The sequence below is a fragment of the Stenella coeruleoalba genome (genome assembly GCF_951394435.1).
Source record: "Stenella coeruleoalba genome assembly, chromosome: 10".
NCBI classification, from domain to species: Eukaryota; Metazoa; Chordata; class Mammalia; order Artiodactyla; family Delphinidae; genus Stenella; species Stenella coeruleoalba.
In genome coordinates this window covers 82,180,362-82,204,502 of record NC_137156.1, presented here as the reverse complement: position 1 = coordinate 82,204,502, position 24,141 = coordinate 82,180,362, and the positions used below count along the sequence as shown (strand labels likewise).

Below are 24,141 nucleotides of genomic sequence, written 5' to 3'. Positions count from 1 at the left end.
CCTCCCTAGAACATCAGTTACAAACACACACACACACACACACACACACACACACACACACGAGTTGTGAGATTTGAGCACAATGGTGGCAAAGGAAGAAATTGGCACGCAGCATCTGTATAACTGTTGGACTCCTGCATTTCTTCTAAAGAGACAGAAATAGATATACATACTCTCAAAAGGACCCAGTCTAACCGCCTCATGTATGATACAATTCTTTATCCCTTGGCTGCAAATCCCCCTTCTTTGCGCTGCTTTGTGATACTGGTGCTAGACCCTGTAAACATTTCCCTTTGCTGACCAGCAGAATGTTAGCTTTTGTCAAAATTGAACAGTAGAATGATCCTTCAAGGCTCTAGAGGCAGGAAGACCTCCCTTCAGAGTTTCAGTCTCCTATTATTTATTACTCAGCGTGGAACCTGAGTGATGTGTACAGACCAGCTCCAGTGGAGCCCCCAGGCCAAGGCTCTCACCCCTGACTGCCCAGACCTGACAGTGGCAGGCCACTTCCAGAGGCCAGTACAGATCTCTGCCCTCTGGCAAGTTTCTTCTCCATCAGCCGACTGCATGCTTTCTGGTAGGTGCACCCTCTTCAAAGGGGTTTGCATTTTGCCTTGTGGGCGGAGGCATTGCCTTGTGTGCACTTTGGGGGCATCTGGCCTTTTTTCTTTCTTTTTTGATCCCCAGTCCCTCCAGCCCTTCTTGGCATCCTCCACATTGGGGGATGTGCTGCTCTCCCTGCCTGTGAGGGAGGCTGGGGCTGCCGGGCCTTCTTCTTCCACCAGCCCCTTCTTCTTTCTCGCTGCCCACGCTTCCTCAGCCCAGAGTGAGGAGCCACTCTTTGCACGTTCTGCTTCTGGGCCTCTTAGAATCTCTTTACCCTTTTTTTTGTAGTTAATGATCTTCTCCTAGTTTACACTTTTTACATTAAAATTTTTCTTTTCAATTAGCCAGTGATGTTTCTATCTTCCAACTGGTCCCTGACTTGACAGAGCCCAGAATTAAGAAAATCATTCCGTTTCATTTGAGCTCCAGCAGTAAGATACATTGAATGGCGCCTTCAGATTGGGAGGAAAGAAAAAAGAAAACAGATCGCTTCACTTTTTGAAACCCTGGACTAATTTCACAACCCTGTGTCATACAAGGAGCCCATGACCAATCCCCGTTTCCCTAGGCTTTGCAACTCTACCACTCTGTGCCAGAGGTGGTTAAAAATTGATGCTGCCACTTCAGAGAGCATATTTCATTTTCCTCCCAACTCAGGTTTGCTTCAAGTTTGAGGAAATTGTTGGAATGGATAGAAAAAGATCCAAAGCAGCATCTTAGCCCCTGGGATTCGTAAATAGAAAAGTGTTCATAGCAAACTTAGTAATATGGTGGCGCTTCATGCCCCAAGACTGTATCTTAGAGCTGGTATGACGTAGAATGGAAAATTTGGGGGCGTCTGGCCTTTTAAATGTGTGCATTTTCCCCTCTTGTTTATTTGTGAAGGAAGCAATACGGCACAGTGTTTTAAGCATACAGAGTCTAGAGGCCAGTCGCCTAGTTAAATCCTGGCTCAGCTGCTTTTTTTGTGATCTTTCTTGGCCGAGTTACTCCACATGTCTCAGTTTCCTCATCTGTAAAATGGGGACAATAATAGGACCTATATCATAAAAGGCTGTTGTGAGGATTGAATGAGTTAGTACATAGGAAGTGCTTACATGAGTACCTGGTGCATCGTATGGGCTGTAAGTATTAGCTACCATGACACAGTGGTGATGGTAATGATGACCAGGTAAATGCTAGAAGAGATAAACATGAAGAAGAAATGCTATGTACACTTACTAAATATTGTGGTCCGTGTATTTACTTGCCAAATCTCACTTAACCCTCTAATATAAGATGGTTTTTATTTTGTAGATGAGGAAGCTGAGGCTTAAACAGGTTAAGCCCCAAATCATAGTTAGCCAACTGCAGAGCCCAGTTGGGGTTAGGGTTAGGGATTTCACATGTCTCCCTGGCCCTGGATAGTTTCAGTGCTTCCATTTCACAGATCTTCTTTTCCCTGCCTATCTTTCCAGCCTTGGGTCACACCAAGCTCCTGCACGTTTTCTTGAGAGTAGAGAGTCCTGGATCATGATCGCTCCCACCTCAGGACCTTGCTCTATGGCGACCCCTTTGCCTGGGAAGTTCCTTCTCCTCCTTACCGAATTAACCTCTCATCAAGTCCTGTCCCACTTGACGCTGTTTATGATGATGGAGTTTGTTCACGATGCTAGGGCGCCTGCTTCCCAATCCAGGTGCCCTGGCGTGGACTGGTCTGCCTGGCAGAAGGTATGCCTTTTTCTAATGCTTACAAGTTTACTTGTGACACTGTGAGTCCACAGGGCAAACACACTGGAGCCAGAGCCTTTTCCTAATTCACACTAAGGTTCCATGCCCCTGTTATGAGGTCTCATAGCATCACTGACCTTGCCTTTATAGTACTTACCACTGTTGTAATTTTTCCAGCTTTTTATTATTAAAAAATCAAGCCCATACAGAAATTGAAAGACTAATACAAGGTATATGCTTACATTAACCACCTAGATTCCACTATCGTTAACATTTTTCATTTATTTTTACTGTCTATATACCTATTTAACTTCATTAAAATTTCGTCAAAGAAGAACACCTACAAAAAAAATGCACTAATTCTAGGCATACAGACTGATGAATGTTCGCAAAGTGAACGCACCTGTTGTGGGGTCACCACTCTGACCCTAGTCTGGGTGAACCTCTGCATAGGTAGGGAATCTGCAGGGCAAAGGGATGTGCACATTCCGTGCTCTTGCCTCTTCTGAGAACCTGGAATTCCAGGTTTTCTGCCCAAATGACCCTGAGTCCACCTTCAGGTCTTGTTTGGTCCTCTTCTCCAGGTCTTTTTCCCAGACCACATCCCACTAGACCTAGCTGATAGCTTAGGGGTTGCTTTTTACTAGAGATAAGAAGAGAGCTTGAACATACAGGATGGGATGTCCCAACAGGTTTATGAAAGGTCCCTCTATAGTGTGGGATGAAGCCACGTGTGGGCCTCCAGTTGTTCTCCTGTCCCAGGCCCCGCCAATGTTACAGGTAGGCCTGCTCCTTGAATTCTCAGCGTTTACGGGACATCATGTTCCCCTTCATTCATTCATCCTATTACTCATTCTTCCATCCATTCAGCCAGTATTTACTGACCGTAAGCTGTGCGAGGCACTGGGGCCCAGGTTATACAGCAAAGAGCTCTAAGCATCACAGGCAGAGCTGACACACAAGTCCAGGAAATGTGGCTTCAGATCCACACTTGACCACAATGCTATTACTGTAGAATATTGAACCACAGAAAGTGGGTAACAAATAATACATTGTTTTATTCTCTTCTCTATACTTTTAGCTTTGCTTACTTCCATCCCTGCCCAAACTATCTGTTCACTAGCAGAGGCACTAGGCATACACATTGGAAAACCCACATAGAGAACAGCATCCAGGTCAGATGCTATGTGAGCACACACACAAGAAGAACCACCGGGGAGCAGAAGGTGGGGCAGGGAGGCTGGGGGGATCTGAAGACATGGGTCTTTGGTGGAGTCTGAAAGGAGGTGAGATGTGGAGCAGCAGAGAAAAGCAAAGAGCAAGCTCCTGGGCAGAGAGGTGGCATCCACACTTCCGGGCGGCCCGACACCCACTCAGTGAGTCAAGCTCAGCACAGTGGATAAAGTCTATATGAGCCTCCCCTTCCTTTCTCCAGGATGATTGCTGAGCCCTGCATGCCCACTTCCCCCTTCTTGCCAAGGCCCTGTAAGTAGCAAGCAAGGAGCTTTTTGCAATATTTCCTCAAGGGGAAAGTTAGGAAAGAAAAATTGCCATTCCCTGGGCTTTCAACCACTGCCTTCCACCACCAGCCTCTTCAACCCTCTACTACTCAGCGTATGTACAAAGCACAGCAAGATTTGCAGCCTTGTCTGTGGCCTCTTTGAATACATATTTTTACCGTCTGTGGGGGGATGATTCTTCAACTGGTCACCCTTCCTTCAGCTGGGAGGCCTGAAAGAGGAGGTGGTGCAGGCGGACACTTGGAATGATTTCCTCCAGCCCAAGTGTGAGTCCAAAATGTTTTCATCAGAGACCATTTAAACAGGACCTCACAGCCCACATCTCTTGCCCAGTCCCACTTGTTAATGGAAAAATAACTCTTTGCAAACAGAGAATTGGCAAGGAACAAAGTGCTGAAAACTATACCAAATTGTAGTCATCCTTCATCATTCCCTTCCCGTGAGTGGATGAGAACAAACTTGTTATTGAGCATATACTTTAAAATCTTTCCCAGCTGTATTATTTTTCCACATAAGCCAGCGGCAGATGCTATGGGTGTCCCACCCGTATCCACTTGCTTTTACAACTTGATTGCATACCTCCAGGTCTTCCAACTCCCTGCACCTGCATTTCTTCCCCTGAGAGATTTTCTGGCCACCACCCAGCAGCTGGAAATGCACCAGTAGTCCTCAATGAGTTTCTAATGGTAGTTGACTTATGGATACCCCAGCTCCGCATCCTTGTGTGGGATGGCTCTGAGACGTGGGGTCTATGCTGACCCCCCCAGAGTTCTCCCAGAGGGTTAAGCTTCACTTCACCATGATAATAACAGTTTGACAACACACCCTTTGTTGCCTTCCTTCCCTTCCCTGTCTCACTTCCACCTCCCCTACAGTGCTTCCTAGAATCACCTCCCAGGGAAACTACTTCCACTCAAATCCTTGTCTCAGGGTCTAGTTCTAGGGATCCCACACCTAGAATCTTTGTTCAGCTTTTTACGTTAGGGAAGCAAGGCACTACAACTTGAAGAAGGTCCTTTTAAGTAGGAGAAAAAGCAATGAAACTGTTTTCCCTTCGAGCAAATGTTAGGGAATTATGCTTGCTTCAATTTGGAACTAATTGCGCATAAATCTATTTCGATTGTGTCCAAGTTAAGACCGTTTTAGTTCTAAGTAATACAAGACCCACTTAAGCTAGATTACATTTTTGAAAGGAGAAGTGAGGGGCTTTAATCATAAAGACCCTGAGATGTCTCTCAAGGCCAGGAATGTACCTGAGGCAGAGGGACGAATTGGAACTAGGAAGTGAACAGCCATCTTGCTCTTCCTCTGGAGCTGCAAGTTCTCTTACTTTTACTTCATTTTGCACATCTGCTTCTTCTCTTTCTGTGGACTGGCTTGTCCCACCCCATTGTATCCATGGACAAAACTTCTGAGTTTTCCTATTTTCTTTTCTACCATGGAGCTAATTCAGAATTCCTAGGAGAGAGCCCTGATTGGCTCACCTTGAGTCAGATGTCATCTCTGATGTAATCAGAGGTGGTAAGCAAACTGGGTTAGGGGAGAGGGTGTTAACACATACCTGCTGGAGTGTATGCTTCTGGAGAGCTCAAAGAAGATGGCTGAGGTCTGGCGATACCCCAGAAGAGTGTTATGCAAGATTGGAAGCAGAGAAAGATAAGAAAAAAGTTTTTTAATTGAAAACCTTTGGTTTTCTGCATTTGGTCCTCACCTATTTGGACATTTGAAAGATGCCATTTAGTTCCAAGAGGGCAAACTTTTTCTTTTTTAACATCTTTATTGGAGTATAACTGCTTTACAACAGCGTGTTAGTTTCTGCTTTATAACAAAGTGAATCAGCTATACATATACATATATCCCCATATCCCCTCCCTCTTGCGTCTCCCTCCCACCCTCCCTATCCCATCCCTCTAGGCGGTCACAAAGCACCGAGCTGATCTCCCTGTGCTATGCAGCTGCTTCCCACTAGCTATCTGTTTTACATTTGATAGTGTATATATGTCCATGCCGCTCTCTCACTTCGTCCCAGCTTACCCTTCCCCCTCCCCGTGTCCTCAAGTCCATTCTCTACCTCTGCGTCTTTATTCCTGTCCTGCCTCTAGGTTCTTCAGAACCATTTTTTTTTTTTTGATTCCATATGTATGTGTTAGCATATGGTAGCATATGGTATTTGCTTTTCTCTTTCTGACTTACTTCACTCCGTATGACAGTCTCTAGGTCCATCCACCTCACTACAAATAATTCAATTTCGTTTCTTTTTATGGCTGAGTAATATTCCATTGTATACATGTGCCACATCTTCTTTATCCATTCATCTGTCGACGGACACTTAGGTTGCTTCCATGTCCTGGCTATTGTAAACAGAGCTGCAGTGAACATTGTGGTACATGACCAAGAGGGCAAATTGTGCATATAGTATGCAATGCAAAAATGCCCCTACTCATGAATACCATGCCAAAGGTCACTCAACTAAAACATGTTCTTACAGTCAGCGAGCTAAAAAAAAAAAGTGGTTTCTAAAGTGCTTTCACCTGGGGAAAGGAGCAAAAATGTGGAATCTATCCATTCCATTTCCAATGTATAGTACTGTGTAGATACGGCAGGAATGCTGCCCCACTTTGGATGACCTTGGGAGCTAAACTTTCTGTATGTATTATTTTTTACTTCAAGCAGACCTGGGTTTGAGTGCCAGCTCTGCCAATTTCTAGCTATTTAATTTCTGAAAACCTTACATTCCTTATCTGTAAGATGGGGGTATCAATTTGATAAAGTATTAATTGATAAACTGCCTGGCACATCGGGAGGGGTATAGGAGTACAATAAATGTTAACTATGAATGTTGTTGTTGTTATTGTTACTAATCCACCATCCATGTAACATTTCTCACTAAAATATAGCATTTCTCATCAAGAGGGTAGTGAAAACTTCTGAGAGTCAGTGAAATGGTGGAAATGATGAGTTCCAGGGACTTTCAGCCTCGGTCAAATTCTAGTTCTGACGTTTATTACCTGTGTGTTAACTTCTCTCTGCCTCAATTTTCTGATCTGTAAAATGGGGATTAATCATCACAGTAACTACCTCTTATGGTTATAGTTAGGATTAGATGAGATGTAAAGTGCTTAAGGCAATGCCTGGTGCAGAGTAAGTACTCAATACATGAGAGCTGGTAATACTGTTAGTATGAGTCACAGCTGTAGGAAGTGTTCTTGTTGGAAATCTGCTTTTTAGTCTGCCGGTGAGATGAGGTGAGGAGGGAGTCTTTATAGAAATGTACATAGATCCTCATAATTCACACATGATCTGTCACTAGCCCTATCTCAGTTGAAAGGATATCTCAGTAGAATTAGATTAATATCCCAGTTATTAGTGGTGAAGCTTGGTGTCAAAAATCATATTTATTCCTCAAGGCAAAAATAAGCCTGCTTTGTATATGAGGCCACTGGGCATAGGCCAGATTTGCTCATTCAGTATGAAATATTCCAGACCAACAGATTCATAAATATATATTACAGCCCAAGTTTACTGATAGTAAGAAAAACTCATTTAGGTCTGTTTTTGTACATTAGGCAAGCCACCGCTTTAAATACTAACTTGTCTGCTTTTTGAATTGAATTCACATTTATTTCTGCGATTCTGGTAAACTGCTGTCCTTAGTTGCAAACCCTTGACTCCATTGTCATCATCACGTTTGCAGCACTGACCCTGGGTACAGAGCCCTGGGCTTCTCACTGTACAGTTACCTGGAAATCCAGGTAACAATCCAGGTGATTGTGATGCACACTCAGGTTGGAGGACCCCAGGGGTAATGGACATGTGGTGAACTGTAGGTTCGTTCCACTGGGTTTTGAATCCCAATGCTACAACTCTTTAGCTGTGTAAACTTAGTAAGTTACTTCATCACCATACCTCTGTCTCTTCTTTTATAATGCAGGGCAATAATAGTTCCTCCTTTTTTAACATTTATTTATTTTATTTATTTATTTTGCCTGTGCCGGGTCTTAGTTGTGGTACTCAGGATCTTTATCTTTGGCATGTGGACTCTTAGTTGCAGAGTGTGGGATCTAGTTCCCCGACCAGGGATCGAACCCGGGTCCCCTGCATTGGGAGCACGGAGTCTTACCCACTGGACCACCAGGGAAGTCCCTATAGTTCCTCCTTCATCAGATTGTTGTAATATTTAAATGAGATAATACATGTAAACCACTTAGTATCTGGCATACAATAAGCACTCAAAAAATGTCTGCTGTCATGACTATAGTAATCCCATTTCACAGATGAGGAAGTTGAAGATAAGAAGATGAGGGGGGTAAGAAGATTTCACTGACTGAACTGACATTTCAATTAGGGCTTATGACCCCAAAGTCCTCACCGCATTCTGAAAATAGATCAGATGATATCAGGAAGGGTTGAGATGGGGACCATACCCCCAAACAGGATTGACCAAATTCAGTTGTCCGGTGTTTTCTAAGTGATCTCACTCAGTGAAAACAACTCTTGGCTTGGATACCAGTCAAAAGAAGAGTCTAGCTTTAAGTGTTGCTACTTACCTAGTTATTCTCTCTACCAGCCTGTGCTCAGTGAACCCTTTCCAAGAGCCCCACCTCATCTGGGAGGCTGAGAGCAATAAAGAGTCTGTGTGCTCAGTTCACACAAGCAATAGAATTTTTAAAGTTTCCTCTATAACCTTTGAAAATCTTTAGAAAAACAGGTTAGGGGCCTGAAAGAAAGGCAAACATGGGAGTAATAAGAAAATCTATCTCCTCAAGCCGTCCTGAGGATTAACTGAGATCATGTCTACAGAGTGTTTCTAGGTACAGTGACTGGCAGTTACTAAGTAGTTAATAACTGGCAGCTTTGCATGAAGCAACGCAGTCAAACCAGCCAGAAAAAAATGTCCTTCTCTAACTCAGAAAAGGCTTGTTTCATTCTACTTGGGATGATAAAATTCCTTTAAAGGGCAAAATCAGCACCCAGTATATGACCCTTTAAGACTGAGGCCCATGGCAGGTGCCAACTTCCACCTTTCAGCAAAGGCCAAACTGCCCTTAACTCAGGTGCTGACCATGGGGCAGGGAAACTGTCAGGCCACTCACCTTGACATTAGGATTCCTCATATTTTAGTGGATTTAATCAGCAGCTTTCTTTCTCAGTAACTAAAATCTGCATTCAGTGTGGCATCTCCTTTGCTGTGGTTTCTGCCATCCACACTGTGATGAGAAGTTTTTCTTGAGGGCCCTTCTAGGCAAGCAAATGTCTGGTTTTATCGACGGGGTCTCCCAGACCTGCGTTCAGGTCCTTTCTTCAACTTAACAAGCTGTATGCTCTTCAGCAAGGTGCTTGACCTCCCCAACTCCTCATCTTCTTGTCTGAAAAAGGAAGATAATGATAATGATACATACTTCAGGGTTGTCAAGGTTAAAAAAATAATGAACTGAGAGATGAGAGGTTTCTCAGAGCGCCAGCTCCTTGTAAATACTAGGTAAAAGGTGATTGTTATTATTGTTTTAATTGGTATTATTTCTGCTTCTGGTACAACTATATTTTAAATTTCTTATAGATGAGGAAACAGGGGTGAAATGGAGATAGTAAGAGAATCTACCATTTGGAGTTAATGGAAGGAATAGTATAGATGCACACTCTGTTGAACTTCTTAAGTGAATGTTCATTATAAACAATACTTAGGGGACAGACACCAAAAACAATGGGAACTATGAACCTGCAGCCTGCAAAAAGGAGACCCCAAACACAGTAAGTTAAGCAAAATGAGAACACAGAAAAACACACAGCAGATGAAGGAGCAAGGTAAAAACCCACCAGACCTAACAAATGAAGAGGAAATACGCAGTCTATCTGAAAAAGAATCAGAATAATGATAGTAAAGATGATCCAGGGGGCTTCCCTGGTGGCTCAGTGGTTGAGAGTCCGCCTGCCGATGCATGGGACACGGGTTCGTGCCCCGGTCCAGGAAGATCCCACATGCTGTGGAGTGGCTGGGCCTGTGAGCCATGGCCGCTGAGCCTGCACGTCTGGACAGCGGGAGAGGCCAGAGCAGTGAGAGGCCCGCGTACCGCAAAAAAAAAAAAAAAAAAAAAAAAGATGATCCAAAATCTTGGAAATAGAATAGAGAAAATTAAAAAAACATTTAACAGGGACGTAGAAGAACTAAAGAGCAAACAAACAATGATGAACAACACAATAAATGAAATTAAAAATTCTCTAGGAGGGATCAATAGCAGAAGAACAGATAAGTGACCTGGAAGATAAAATAGTGGAAATAACTACTGCAGAGCAGAATAAAGAAAAAAGAATGAAAAAACCTGAGGACAGTCTCAGAGACCTCTGCAACAACATTAAACGCACCAACATTTGAATTATAGGGGTCCCAGAAGAGGAAGAGAAAAAGAAAGGGACTGAGAAAATATTTGAAGAGATTGTAGTTGAAAACTTCCCTAATATGGGAAAGGATATAGTCAATCAAGTCCAGGAAGTGCAGAGAGTACCATACAAGATAAATCCAAGGAGAAACACGCCAAGACACATATTAATAAAACTATCAAAAATTAAATACAAAGAAAACATATTAAAAGCAGCAAGGGAAAAATAACACACAAGGGAATCCCCATAAGGTTAACAGCTGATCTTTCAGCAGAAACTCTGCAAGCCAGAAGGGAGTGACAGGACATATTTAAAGTGACGAAGGAGAAAAACCTAAAACCAAGATTACTTTACCAAGCAAGGATCTCATTCAGATTTGATGGAGAAATTAAAACCTTTACAGGCAAGCAAAAGCTAAGAGAATTCAGCACCACCAAACCAGATTTACAACAAATGCTAAAGGAACTTCTCTAGGCAGGAGACACAAGAGAAGGAAAAGACCTACAATAACAAACTCAAAAACAATTAAGAAAATGGGAATAGGAACATACATATTGATAATTACCTTAAATGTAAATGGATTAAATGCTCCAACTAAAAGACATAGACTGGCTGAATGGATACAAAAACAAGACCCATATATATGCTGTCTACAAGAGACCCACTTCAGACATAGGGACACATACAGACTGAAAGTGAGGGGATGGACAATGATATTCCATGCAAATGGAAATCAAAAGAAAGCAGGAGTAGCAATTCTCATATCAGAGAAAATAGACTTTAAAATAAAGACTATTACAAGAGACAAAGAAGGACACTACATAATGATCAAGGGATCAATCCAAGAAGAAGATAAAACAATTGTAAATATTTATGCACCCAACATAGGAGCACCTCAATACATAAGGCTAACAGCCATAAAAAGGGAAATCGACAGTAACACAATCATAGTAGGGGACTTTTAACACCCCACTTTCAACAATGGACAGATCATCCAAAATGAAAATAAATAAGGAAACACAAGCTTTAAATGATACATTAAACAAGATGGACTTAATTGATATTTATAGGACATTCCATCCAAAAACAACAGAGTACACATTCTTCTCAAGGTCTCATGGAACATTCTCCAGGATAGATCACATCTTGGGTCACAAATCAAGCCTGGGTAAATATAAGAAAATTGAAATTGTATCAAGTATCTTTTCTGACCACAACGCTATAAGACTAGACATCAATTACAGGAAAAACTCTGTAAAATATACAAACACATGGAGGCTAAACAATACACTACTTAATAACCAAGAGCATTGAAGAAATCAAAGAGGAAATCAAAAATACTTAGAAACAAATGACAGTGAAAACACGACAACCCAAAACCTATGGGATGCAGCAAAAGCCATTCTAAGAGGGAAGTTTATAGCAATACAATCCTACCTTAAGAAACAAGAAATATCTCAAATAAACAACCTAACCTTGCACCTAAAGCAATTAGAGAAAGAAGAACAAAAACCCCCAAAGTTAGCAGAAGGAACGAAATCATAAAGATCAGATCAGAAATAAATGAAAATGAAATGAAGAAAATGATAGCAAAGATCAATAAAACTAAAAGCTGGTTCTTTCAGAAGATAAACAAAATTGATAAACCATTAGCCAGACTTATCAAGAAAAAAAGGGAGAACACTCAAATCAATAGAATTAGAAATGAAAAAGGAGAAGTAACAACTGATACTTCATAAATACGAAGGATCATGAGAGATTACTACAAGCAACTCTATGCCAATAAAATGGACAACCTGGAAGAAATGGACAAATTCTTAGAAATGCACAACCTGCCAACACTGAATCAGGAAGAAATAGAAAATATGAACAGACCAATCACAAGGACTGAAATTGAAACTGTGGTTAAACATCTTCCAACAAACAAAAGCCCAGGACCAGATGGCTTCACAGGCGAATTCTATCAAACATTTAGAGAAGAAGTAACACCTATCCTTCTCAAACTCTTCCAAAATATAGCAGAGGGAGAAACACTCCCAAACTCATTCTACCAGGCAGCCATCACCCTGATACCAAAACCAGATAAAGCTGTCACAAAGAAAGAAAACTACAGGCCAATATCACTGATAAACATAGATACAAAAATCCTCAACAAAATACTAGCAAACAGAATCCAACAGCACATTAAAAGGTTCATACACCATGATCAAGTGGGATTTATTCCAGGAATGCAAGGATTCTTCAATATACGCAAATCAATGTGATACACCATATTGACAAATTGAAGGAGAAAAACCATATGATCATCTCAATCGATGCAGAGAAACATTTCAACAAAATTCAACACTAATTTATGATAAAAACCCTGCAGAAAGTAAGCATAGAGGGAACTTTCCTCAACATAATAAAGGCCATATATGACAAACCCACAGCCGACATCGTCCTCAATGGTGAAAAACTGAAACCATTTCCACTAAGATCAGGAACAAGACAAGGTTGCCTACTCTCACCACTATTATTCAACATAGTTTTGGAAGTTTTAGCCACAGCAATCAGAGAAGAAAAAGAAATAAAGGGAATCCAAATCAGAAAAGAAGAAGTAAAGCTGTCATTGTTTGCAGATGACATAATACTATACATAGAGAATCCTAAAGATGCTACCAGAAAACTACTAGAGCTAATCAATGAATTTGGTAATGTAGCAGGATACAAAATTAATGCACAGAAATCTCTGGCATTCCTATACACTAAGGATGAAAAATCTGAAAGTGAAATCAAGAAAACACTCCCATTTACCATTGCAACAAAAAGAATAAAATATCTAGGAATAAACCTTCCTAAGGAGATGAAAGACCTGTATGCAGAAAATTATAAGACACTGATGAAAGAAATTAAAGACACTACAAACAGATGGAGAGATATACCATGTTCTTGGAATGGAAGAATCAACATTGTGAAAGTGACTATATTGCCCAAAGCAATCTACAGATTCAGTGCAATCCCTATCAAACTACCACTGGCATTTTTCACAGAACTAGGACAAAAAATTTCACAATTTGTATTCAAACGCAAAAGACTGTGAATAGCCAAAGCAATCTTGAGAAAGAAAAACGGAGCTAGAAGAATCAGGCTCCCTGACTTCAGACTATACTACAAAGCTACAGTCATCAAGACAGTATGGTACTGGCACAAACACAGAAATATAGATCAATGGAACAGGATAGAAAGCCCAGAGATAAAGGCACACGCATATGGTCACCTTATTTTTGATAAAGGAGGCAAGAATATACAGTGGAGAAAAGACAGCCTCTTCAATAAGTGGTGCTGGGAAAACTGGACAGCTACATGTAAAAGTATGAAATTAGAATACTCCCTAACACCATACACAAAAATAAACTCCAAATGGATTAAAGACGTAAATGTAAGGCCAGATACTATCAAACTCTTAGAGGAAAACACAGGCAGAACACTCTATGACATAAATCACAGCAAGATCCTTTTTGACCCACCACCTAGAGAAATGGAAATAAAAACAAAAATAAACAAATGGGACCTAATGAAACTTCAAAGCTTTTGCACATCAAAGGAAACCATAAACAAGACCAAAAGACAACCCTCATAATGGGAGCAAATATTTTCAAACGAAGCAACTGACAAAGGATTAATCTCCAAAATTTACAAGCAGCTCATGCAGCTCAATATCAGAAAAACAAACAACCCAATCCAAAAATGGGCAGAAGACCTAAATAGACATTTCTCCAAAGAAGAGATACAGATTGCCAACAAACACATGAAAGAATGCTCAACATCATAAATCATTAGAGAAATGCAAATCAAAACTACAGCGAGATATCATCTCACACCAGTCAGAATGGCCATATCAAAAAATCTAGAAACAATAAATGCTGGAGAGGGTGTGGAGAAAAGGGAACCCTCTCGCACTGTTGGTGGGAATGTAAATTGATACAGCCACTATGGAGAACAGTATGGAGGTTCCTTAAGAAACTAAAAATGGAATTACGATATGACCTAGCAATCCCACTACTGGGCATATACCCTGAGAAAACCATAATTCAAAAAGAGTCATGTACCAAAATGTTCATTGCAGCTCTATTTACAATAGCCTGGAGATGGAAACAACCTAAGTGCCCATCATCAGATGAATGAATAAAGAAGATGTGGCACATATATACAATGGAATATTACCCAGCTATAAAAAGAAATAAAATTGAGTTATTTGTAGTGAGGTGGATGGACCTAGAGTCTGTCATACACAGTGAGGTAAGTCAGAAAGAGAAAAACAAATACTGTATGCTAACATATATATATGGAATGTAAGGGGAAAAAAAGGTCATGAAGAACCCAGGGGCAAGACGGGAATAAAGAGACAGACCTACTAGAGAACGGACTTGAGGATATGGGGAGGGGGAAGGGTAAGTTGTGACAAAGCGAGAGAGAGGCATGGACATATATACACTACCAAACGTAAGGTAGATAGCTAGTGGGAAGCAGCCGCATAGCACAGGGAGATCAGCTCGGTGCTTTGTGACCACCTAGAGGGGTGGGATAGGGAGGGTGGGAGGGAGGGAGACGCAAGAAGGAAGAGATGTGGGGACATATGTATATGTATAACTGATTCACTTTGTTATAAAGCAGATATTAACACACTGTTGTAAAGCAATTGTACTCCAATAAAGGTGTTTAAAAAAAAATAGCTAATAACGACCGTCGTATTGCTTCCACTTACTTTTTACACATCTGACCTGTATCTATGTTGAAATACAATGACCAGCTGGAAAAGTACCACAGTCAGGGTTCCATTAGTAGTAATGGCTGTTGGCTGACCCAGAACATAAAGTTTTTCAGGGCATGAAGTTATGTTTGTCTTCTAGCTTACTTTGACAGATTGTTTTAAAGGGTCTTGTATTGTCATACTGAAAAAAAATCATCAAAGTGTGCTAAGAAAAGGATATTTGGGGCAGGTTAGAGCACTAAAAATGCCTCCCCCAAATAACCCTTACTGTGCAGCTACTCCTTATCAGTCCTGCCAGGAGTGCCATAAATCACCTCTAAATTGACTGTTATGTCATCCTTGGGCATCGGGAATGACAAATAATCTGTGGCCGCCTCCTAGATTCCAAGGAGATCGTTTTCTTGCTCATGTCAACTCAAACCAAAGTACTTAGGAGCAGTGCTGAATTTATGCTCTACCTTTTTACTCTCCCTCTCCCTATTTTAATGGAATAAACAATGAGTATTAGTTCCTGCTTCCTGACATAATGATGGTGGATGGAAATGTGGTTAATTCAGAGATGCTCTCATTGTCTTCAACTCTGTTTGAAACTACACACAGAGTGGTAAGAACCTGCCCAGAATACATATTTTTACAGATATCTGAAGGGAACAACCAAGGAGTAAAGAAAATGAAACCATGAGTAGCTAGTGGCCCATCCTTGGCCATAAAGTGTGATAATAACAGATTTCAAGAGTGATCTTCCTATGACATGCAGTCAGTCCATCAAATGCTTCTGAGCAGGTGGAAGTGAAAAGTTATTCAAGGGTGGTGCTAAGTACCCTTAATGAATTATTTATCTTAAACAAACTTGCATGAACCAGAGCGCTCAACTGAAAGCCTATCAGCCAGGAGGCCACCGAAGAGCCCGGCTATAGAGCTCAGTGATGGTTTTAAATGCTGTGTTTCATGCCTCACATCAGGTGGGAGACTGCCACGCTGGCTCTGACTCATTTCTTAGTTGCAGTCTACTCCCATTCCCACATGGATGGCCATCTTAGAGCTTTTTCCATCGTGCAGCTTTCAAACAGCTGCACTCCTTGAAATGAAAATTACTGGGGTCACTGGCTTCTTATTTTAGGGGCTATGAGCGGGGCGAAGCAATGTCCCATGGACTTCCGAGTGCCAGTGGTGCCCTAAGTCATAGATTCCAAAGGCAAAAGGAAGGAGAGAGGGTGGAAAGTTCCACATTGTCTAAGAAGAGGTCAGTGGTAGAGAGAAACAGCAAAAAGGAAGAAGCGTTATTTGGAGAACAGTAAATGCCACCCAGAGATATGTAAGGTGTTAATGTCATGGGCTGCTCACCTCAACTCAAGGTGGGTTTCGGAGATGGATATGTTAAGTGTAATTAATTTACACAGACCTAGGAATCAAAATACACGTACCTGGGACACTGTCACCTGCTGGTTGTCCAATAATCAGTAGCTGAAATCAGTAGCATTGGATGAAGTTGAATTGAAACTATTTGACTCTACACTTACCATCAGCTAATTGTTTGGGGGAAATACTATGAATACCTAACATTTATTGAGCAATCAATAAATAGTAGCTGTTTTGGGTTTGTGCATGCATTGTCACATTTAATCCTCTAAACCATAAGGAAACTCGGGCTCAGAAGGGGCTAAGCAACTTTTTTCAGGGTCATATAGCCAGGAAGTAACACAGCTATGACTTGAACCCAAGGAATTCTCTTGCTAGCCCTCTTCAGGTCTATGCCATATTATCTAGCCTTAATTTGTCAAAAGGTGACCATGACCCATGCTTTACCCAGCTCACAAGGTTATTACTGATTTCAGTGAAAAAAAGACAGGGGCCCAAAGCGAGAAGTCAAGTGCTACCAAAATGAAGCACATCATTACTATTTGCTAAGTCCAGTCTGCATTCGTGGTTAAAGAGGATGGGCTTCAGGGGCAGATATCTGGGAGTGGATCCAAGCTTTGGTTTTGCCGCTTCCCAGCTATGTGACCTTGGGCAAATTATTTAACTTCTGTGAGCCTCAGTTGGCCCATTTGTAAACTGCGAATAATAATGGTCCCAACCTCATAGAGGTTTTTGGGGGGCCTAAGTGAGATAATGCCTTTAAGATGTTAAGCACAGTACCTTAGACATGGTCAGCATTCAGGAAAGAGTAACTTCTATTAGTATTATTTTCCTGTCCCTTTACGTTAGTTCTCTCCAAGCACTGGCTAGGCTCTGGTTTAAAAACCAGTAGCTGGAGCATCCCACACCTGTCCCTGAGCAGCTGATGAGCCACAGACACTCTGATTACACTCCTGCAGCACTGAATTAGCGCTTGAGACCTCCTAGACCATCTTGATGGCTAGATTGACAGGAGCAATGATTGCTCAGCCTCTAACCATGATGACAGCAAAGCCTCAATGTTACCAGAACCACCCAAGTGACTATCTTTGGAGTCTAAGTCTTTGTAGGACTATCTTTCTTATCTAAGTAAAACCTACTGCCCCTTCCTTCCTGGAGGAAATTTGTCACCTCCTTCCATGCACCATATTTAGGGGACTGTTGCTAACAGCTATGCTTCATTAGAGAAATTAATATACCTTTTGCTTTCATTTTGGCCCTGTTTTTTCCCTTAGAATGATTAAAAATCTAATTTATAGTTCAAAAGAGGGTATGAAGCTTTCAGCCTGCGTGACCTCATGAAAAAATACTCCTTCTAGAGGGACACCTGAAATAAAGTTCTGTGCTCATTTATTTGATAAAATATCTGTGGAGCACCTATTATATGCCAGACATTTGGTACATTGTTGAGTATGACATAAGCCCTGGCATCAAGGCACTTCTGATCTTTTTGGAGCAGCAGATCTTACTGAAATAGTTGGCCTGATTTTTTTTGTCTAGGTGTCCCTGCCCTGTCTTAACTCCTTCCTAGACTCCAGCTTTCAAGGGGTTTCCAGGAGGAGCTTCCTAGGGTCATGCTACTCCTTTCAGTGGCTTCATATTGACTACTAAATAAGAAGAAAAGTCTAACTTCTTGGTGTGCCACTGCAGACCCTGCACCATCTGGCGCCTACTGCCACACCCACCCTAATCCCTCCTCCTTCCTCTCCTAAGTCCTCTTCTAGCCAGTATGAACAGGGGGCTGCTCCCCAGCAGGACAGGGTTTGTGTGTCATGTTCACCATGCCTACAAAGTGGGGGAGCTCTTGGGCTCCATTCCCTACATGTGCCTGAGTGCCCTGACTTGTCATCCACGTCTCTGTCTGGTGACCTTCCCATGAACCTTTCATGCTACAGATCCTGACCTTTAGGGATACTACCTCCTTGGAACCGTCACTGGATTATGAAGCCTTCTCTCACTTGATTATAAATTTTTATTACATATTAGCTTTCTTATCTACCTTTCCTACTGCATCCAGTGCTAGATTACAACAGAAGCTGAATAAATGAATGAATGAATCAATCAATCAGTAAAATACAAAACTCATCATCTACAACCATAAAATAATGGTCCTGGCACTCTGATAGTGATACTAGTGCTAACAAGGTATAAGCTCTTTCCATTACTTCAAATGTGCTAATGTTGACACTTCAACATTAGCTCAGATAGTTGAAGATCCAGACTCCGGACCTGAGATTCAGAAGTCCCTGTATGCAGCTGCAATTCTTGGTCCTCTGACCTTGACCTTGATTTTGGAGAGAGTGTGATTTGAAGCCGGAATCCACTGACCAGAAGTTAAGGAAATCATTTATTTGAGAATGTGGGGCATTTTAGAAGATTTAACATGGTGTAGGCGTTTGGTACATAAAGGGACGTTTTCAAATTCTCATCTCTGGGATGTATAAGGTAGTGAAAGAGCACTAATCTTGATGGGAGAAAACCTGACTTCACATTTCCCCTTTTATTTTATCTGCACGTTTGATAATGCACAAGTTTTTATGTGTATACTTTTGAGCTTCTCTGGCCCTCAGTTTTGCAAAATGTGGGGGATTAGACCGAATTATTTTTATCTAAAGTTCCTTCCAGCTTTAAAGCTTATTTCTGAATGTATTGCATGAATGTATCAAGCAATATATGAATGTATCAATTGAACATGAGAACATATTCTGTACCAAGCCTTGTGCCAGCTTCTGGGGAGGGCGGGACAATCTGGACAGACTCACTCATGACGCTCAAATGGAACTTACACTTATATTTAGTGACATCCTCTGATTTAAATCTGCCAGAAAGCTGAATTTAGAAGATTAAGAGAAAATTATAGTTTCTGCTCAGCTAGGCAAATACATATTTAATTGCTAATGTATATTCTAACAAAAATGTCCAAATTGGGTGATTTTTCTATAATAAAAAGAACAAAGGACTTCAGTTTGACCCCTTGAAACCCCCCTTAATCATTCCTTTGATCAGGATTTCCCCAGAGGGACTCAGTCAACCTCCTAGAATTGTCTTCCCTGGCTCACACCTGCCTCTATGCTGATGGAGCCCGGGCAGCCTATCAGGTGCTCAGTTTGGGAGAGCACATTTAAATTATTAAATTATTAATTATCACTGTGCCAGCCTGCCCTTCCCCACTCACTGCATTATCCTTCTCAGGGTTTTAAACTTTCTCCTCTTTTGATTCTTGGGGAAGAGACATTAAGAGGGAAAAATACATGCCAAAGCAGAGCTCACCAATTGCTTACAAATTAAACAATTTCTAGTTGTTTCTAGGCCTGCATTTCAGTGAGTTTAGGAAGGATAAAAATGTTAAGAAACTCTGCCTTTCTGTCTTGATAAAGCAAAGCAGTGAACTCAAGCATATATCTCCCACCCTGGTTCATATTATCTCTGTAGGATGTTCTATTTTTGATTTTTTTTCAGAAGCAAGGACACAGGTTTTGTGTATTTATCATGCAGCCTCAGAAGAGCAAAACAGGTGTCTCCAATATAAGATCATCTCAGCTACCTTATCCATAAGACCGCAAACCTTGTTTGTATTCATGTTGTAATTACTTGCTTTTATTTTTATGTATGCATTTGTGCAGTTCTGCAGTACAGAACTCTACAAGGTGAGAAGTTGAACAAGTGTGGTGGTTTATAGTCATATGAAACATCTGAGGCTTAAGTTAAACCATGATTCGATTGTGTGGTCCTTTGAAAGGCTTCAGCAAAAGGCAAAATCAGTAAATTATTTCAGGTTATTTCAGTGTGGGATGAAACTTCTTGTTTCCCAGTTTTTTAATCCATTTTGATAAAGAATAAGAAGTGGAAAATGTTCAAAAATTCTGTCAATTGTAAAATTAAATGAAAACCTAGGAATGGAATTTCTCCTGGTTAAAAAAAAAAAAAGCTCCTTATGGAAAAGAAAAATGCAGTACCATAATGCTATGCTTACAAATACAGTTTTTCCTTCCACCGGATTCATCCAGGTGACAATTTTTAGACCAATGATGAGGGTAAAGATAAAGTAGAAAACAGTGTCATTACTGGTTAGTGTGAATCATTGGTCATGGCATACTTTGCTCTCCTCACTTCTGCCATGCCCCTCACTGCTCATAAGTCCCCCTTGATAGCAACTTTTCTTGCCAAAATATCTGGACAGGTGCTTCCCTACTCCAACTGATTTTCATTTGTAGATTTGAACTTTTTAAAAAAAATTTAAACGATTGTTCTTACAAAACTTTGTATAGTATAATTTCTTTATCTTTAATGATTTTTTATTGGAAATGTTCTAATGCTCTATAAACTTAAAGTGTTGGGTTATTTATCACTTTTTAAAATTCTTGTTCCATGTATCATTTTTTGAGTATAGATTATCTAAATCTTGGACCTTTAGTTTGGAATTCTCATTTCACTGATATCCAATGTATATATCTTTAATTCACTTTTAGAATTTAAAATCATGAGATGGCACTATCATTTAATAAGTATAAAACTCAACTAAATCACTACTAGCCAGGGCTCTCCAGAGAAACAAAACCAATAGGATATATATAGATGTATGTAAGAGGAAGTTTATTATAGAAATTGGCTCACACAGTTATAAAGGCCAACTAATCCCACAACGTGCCATCTGCAACCTGGAGAACTAGGAAGGTTAGTGGTCAATTCAGTCCAAGTTCATAGGCTCCATAACTAGGAGAGTCAGTGACGTAATTCCCAATCCTAGGTCGAAGGCCTGAGGACGGAGGGGCTGCTGGTTTAAGTCCCAGAGTCTGAAAGCCTGAGAACCAGGAGCTCTGATTTCTGAGGACAAGAGAAGATGGATGTCCCAGCTCAATAAGAGAGAGGGAATTCACCCTTTCTTTGCCTTTTTGTTCTATTCAGGCCCCCAATGGGTTGGATGATGCCTGCCTACACTGGGGAGGACACATCTCTTTACTCAGTCTGCTGAATCAAATGCTAATCTCGTCCAGAAACACCCTCATAGCCACTCCCAGAAATAATGTTTTAGCAGCATCTCCTAGCCCAGTCAAGTTGATATATAAGTAACCATCCCAATCACTATATATTAATTGCCACTTTTGGCCCTTACAACCTTGCTGGGTTGATGACCTGTTCATTCACCTAGCTGTCTTGACAACAAATAGTTATTGAGAAAATGGCCATAAGATGCAGGTAATATGCTAGATCCTGAGGATACAAGCTTAAAAGTGATTGTACCTGCCTCTAGGAGCTTAGAGATGTGACACTGTCACCCCCATGTTCATTGCAGCATTATTCACAATAGCCAAGATATGGAAGTAATCCAAACGTCCATCAACAGAAGAACAGATTAAGAAAATGTGGTAAGTACATACAATAAAATATTATTCAGCCTTAAAAAGAAGGAAACTCTACCCTTTACAACAACATGGATGAACCTGGAGGACATTATGTTAAGAGAAATAAACCGTTCTCAGAGGACAAATACTGTATGATTTCACTTATACAAGGTATCTAAAATAATCAAACTCATAGAAACAGAGAATAGAATGCTGGTTGTCAGGGGCTGGGGGGAGGGGGAAATGGGAAGTTTTTATTCCAAGGGTATAAAGCTTCAGTTATACAAGCTGAATAATTTCTTGAGATCTGAGCATGACATTGTGCCCACAGTTAACAACCAGTGTCGTGAACCTGCCAATTTGTTAAGCAGGTAAACTACCTGTTAAGTGTTCTTACACACACACACACACACACACACACACACACATACACATATCCTCACGCACAGGCACATCCACACACACACACAAAGACACAGGGAGATTTTAGAGGTGATGGGTGCGAACATTACCTTGACTGTAGTGATGCTAACACCACATGGATACTATCATTGCATAGTTCCCAAATACTATGCCTATGTCCAAACTCACCAAATTATATATATTAAACATATACAGTTTTTAATAAAAACAAAACAGAACAAAACCTCAAAGGTGATATCTGTTATGTGACAAATGACCCATAGTAAGAGTAAATACTTTAGGAATTCACGTGAGGAAACACTCACTTTGGGCTGGGGTCATCCATGAAGATTTCTTAGGGGAAGAATTTGAGTTGGAACGGAAGGATGCTTAGAGCATGACAAGCACAGGAGAGGAAGAAGGGCAAAGAGGTCAGACAGCATGGCATGTGCGGGGACCAGTGATGGGCTGCCTCACAGAGCTTGCTGTAGGGAGGGGGTAAAAGTGTTGAAAAGCCCCAGCCTGGTTATGGAGGGCCCTGAACAGTAGAATGGGTAGTTAGGCTTTCTACCGTAGCCAAATGAATGTTGAAGTCCTTAAAATTAACTTATATGAGTGAGTTTATTCATGTTAATGAAACAGAATGGGTACTACAGCTCAACTTTTTCTGTCAGGAATGTTTAAACTGTACACATTGGTGAATGTGAAATGGTTGTTCTATTTGTCTCAACCAAAACCTGGAATTTCCACCGAGCACATCAACTGGCTTTATCACAGAAACACATAAATCAAGTATCATCTAAGCAACGCCAGGTTAGAGCCAGAGGGAATTTCAGTCTGAAGATATGTGTTTACAAGCTGTGAGTCTGCACTTAAGGTTTTAGAAAGTTAAAACTTAAAAGTGTTGAAACTAAAAAAGGGTTTCGACATTTTTGACTAATTTGGCTAAATAGCCCATATTTAATTAATTCAATCTAACACTTAAAATTAGTACATGTCAACACAGACTAAAGCACTTCTCCAAAATTCTGTATCTTTTTTTTCCCTCTAGGAGCTTTTAATTACTTGAGATGACAATTTTTATGTATGTTTCCCTTCACAAATGGTAAGTAATGACGTTAGAAATAAACATAGAGAGTTGTCCTTCTCCAAATTACCAGCATGAATTATCGAACATTCCTAATTTTAAACAGAAAAACAGCCTTAATTTGGTTTCATTAGGTCTAAATTAGTGGACACGTCCCCATGTTCCTCATCACCATTTGGGGTCCCCCCCCATTTTCTTCTTTTAAAGGGGATGGCAGAACAGATGTACATTTATTCCAAAGTAGACTTGATAAAGGAATCTTTATCTCTCTCTGGAAATATAAACAATGCTCGGATCCCATGAGTCCCATGACAAAAACAAGTTCTCGGTGTCTCCCCAAAGTGTATTATGAGGGATTGGCAAACTCCAGCCCATGGGCCAAGTCTAGCCCACTGACAGTTTTAATAAAAACACAGTCTCTGTAAAACATGGCCACGCTGACTGCCTTACACATTGCATACAACTATGTACTTTCATGCTGCTGCAGAAGAGCTGAGTAGTTGTGACAGAGACTGCGTGCCCATAGAGCCTAAAATATCAATGATCTGGCTCTTCCCAGAAATGATTTACTGACCTCTGGATTAGATGACAGTATATCATTAGTGTTGTCACTATTATTAAACATTTTTACCTCATGTTACCTTCAGATTTCCAAAGCCCTTTTAGAAAGATTGCTTTTGAAACATCACCTAAGATAGCATATGCAAAAAAAAAAAAAAAAAAAAAAAAAGTTGCTTCAGAAATTGGAAGGCCTTACAGAAATGGAAGTTTTCTGCTTTCTTAATATAAAGTCAGATTATACTGCTCTCATTTTACAAATGAAGAAGCTGAATCTAAAATGAATCACTGCTTCACGTAACACCTGCCTCAGTCTTTTCTTGGGATTCCCAAACTGTGTCCCAATGAGTTATTAATGTGTGTGAGAAAGAAAACGTTTCTATGATCAAA

At 40.7% G+C, this 24,141-nt stretch overlaps 1 protein-coding gene across 6 annotated transcripts in view; it reads left to right on the top strand.

Moving 5' to 3' along the window:
* SUCLG2 (succinate-CoA ligase GDP-forming subunit beta) overlaps positions 1-24,141 on the top strand; it is a 434,144-nt gene that overhangs the window by 388,131 nt on the left and 21,872 nt on the right. For all 6 annotated transcript variants that reach the window (XR_013830273.1, XR_013830274.1, XR_013830275.1 and 3 more), the window contains 2 exons: positions 21,656-21,728; positions 23,158-23,211. The gene's annotated coding sequence lies outside the window, so the exon portion shown is untranslated. The remainder of the gene's footprint in view (positions 1-21,655; positions 21,729-23,157; positions 23,212-24,141) is intronic.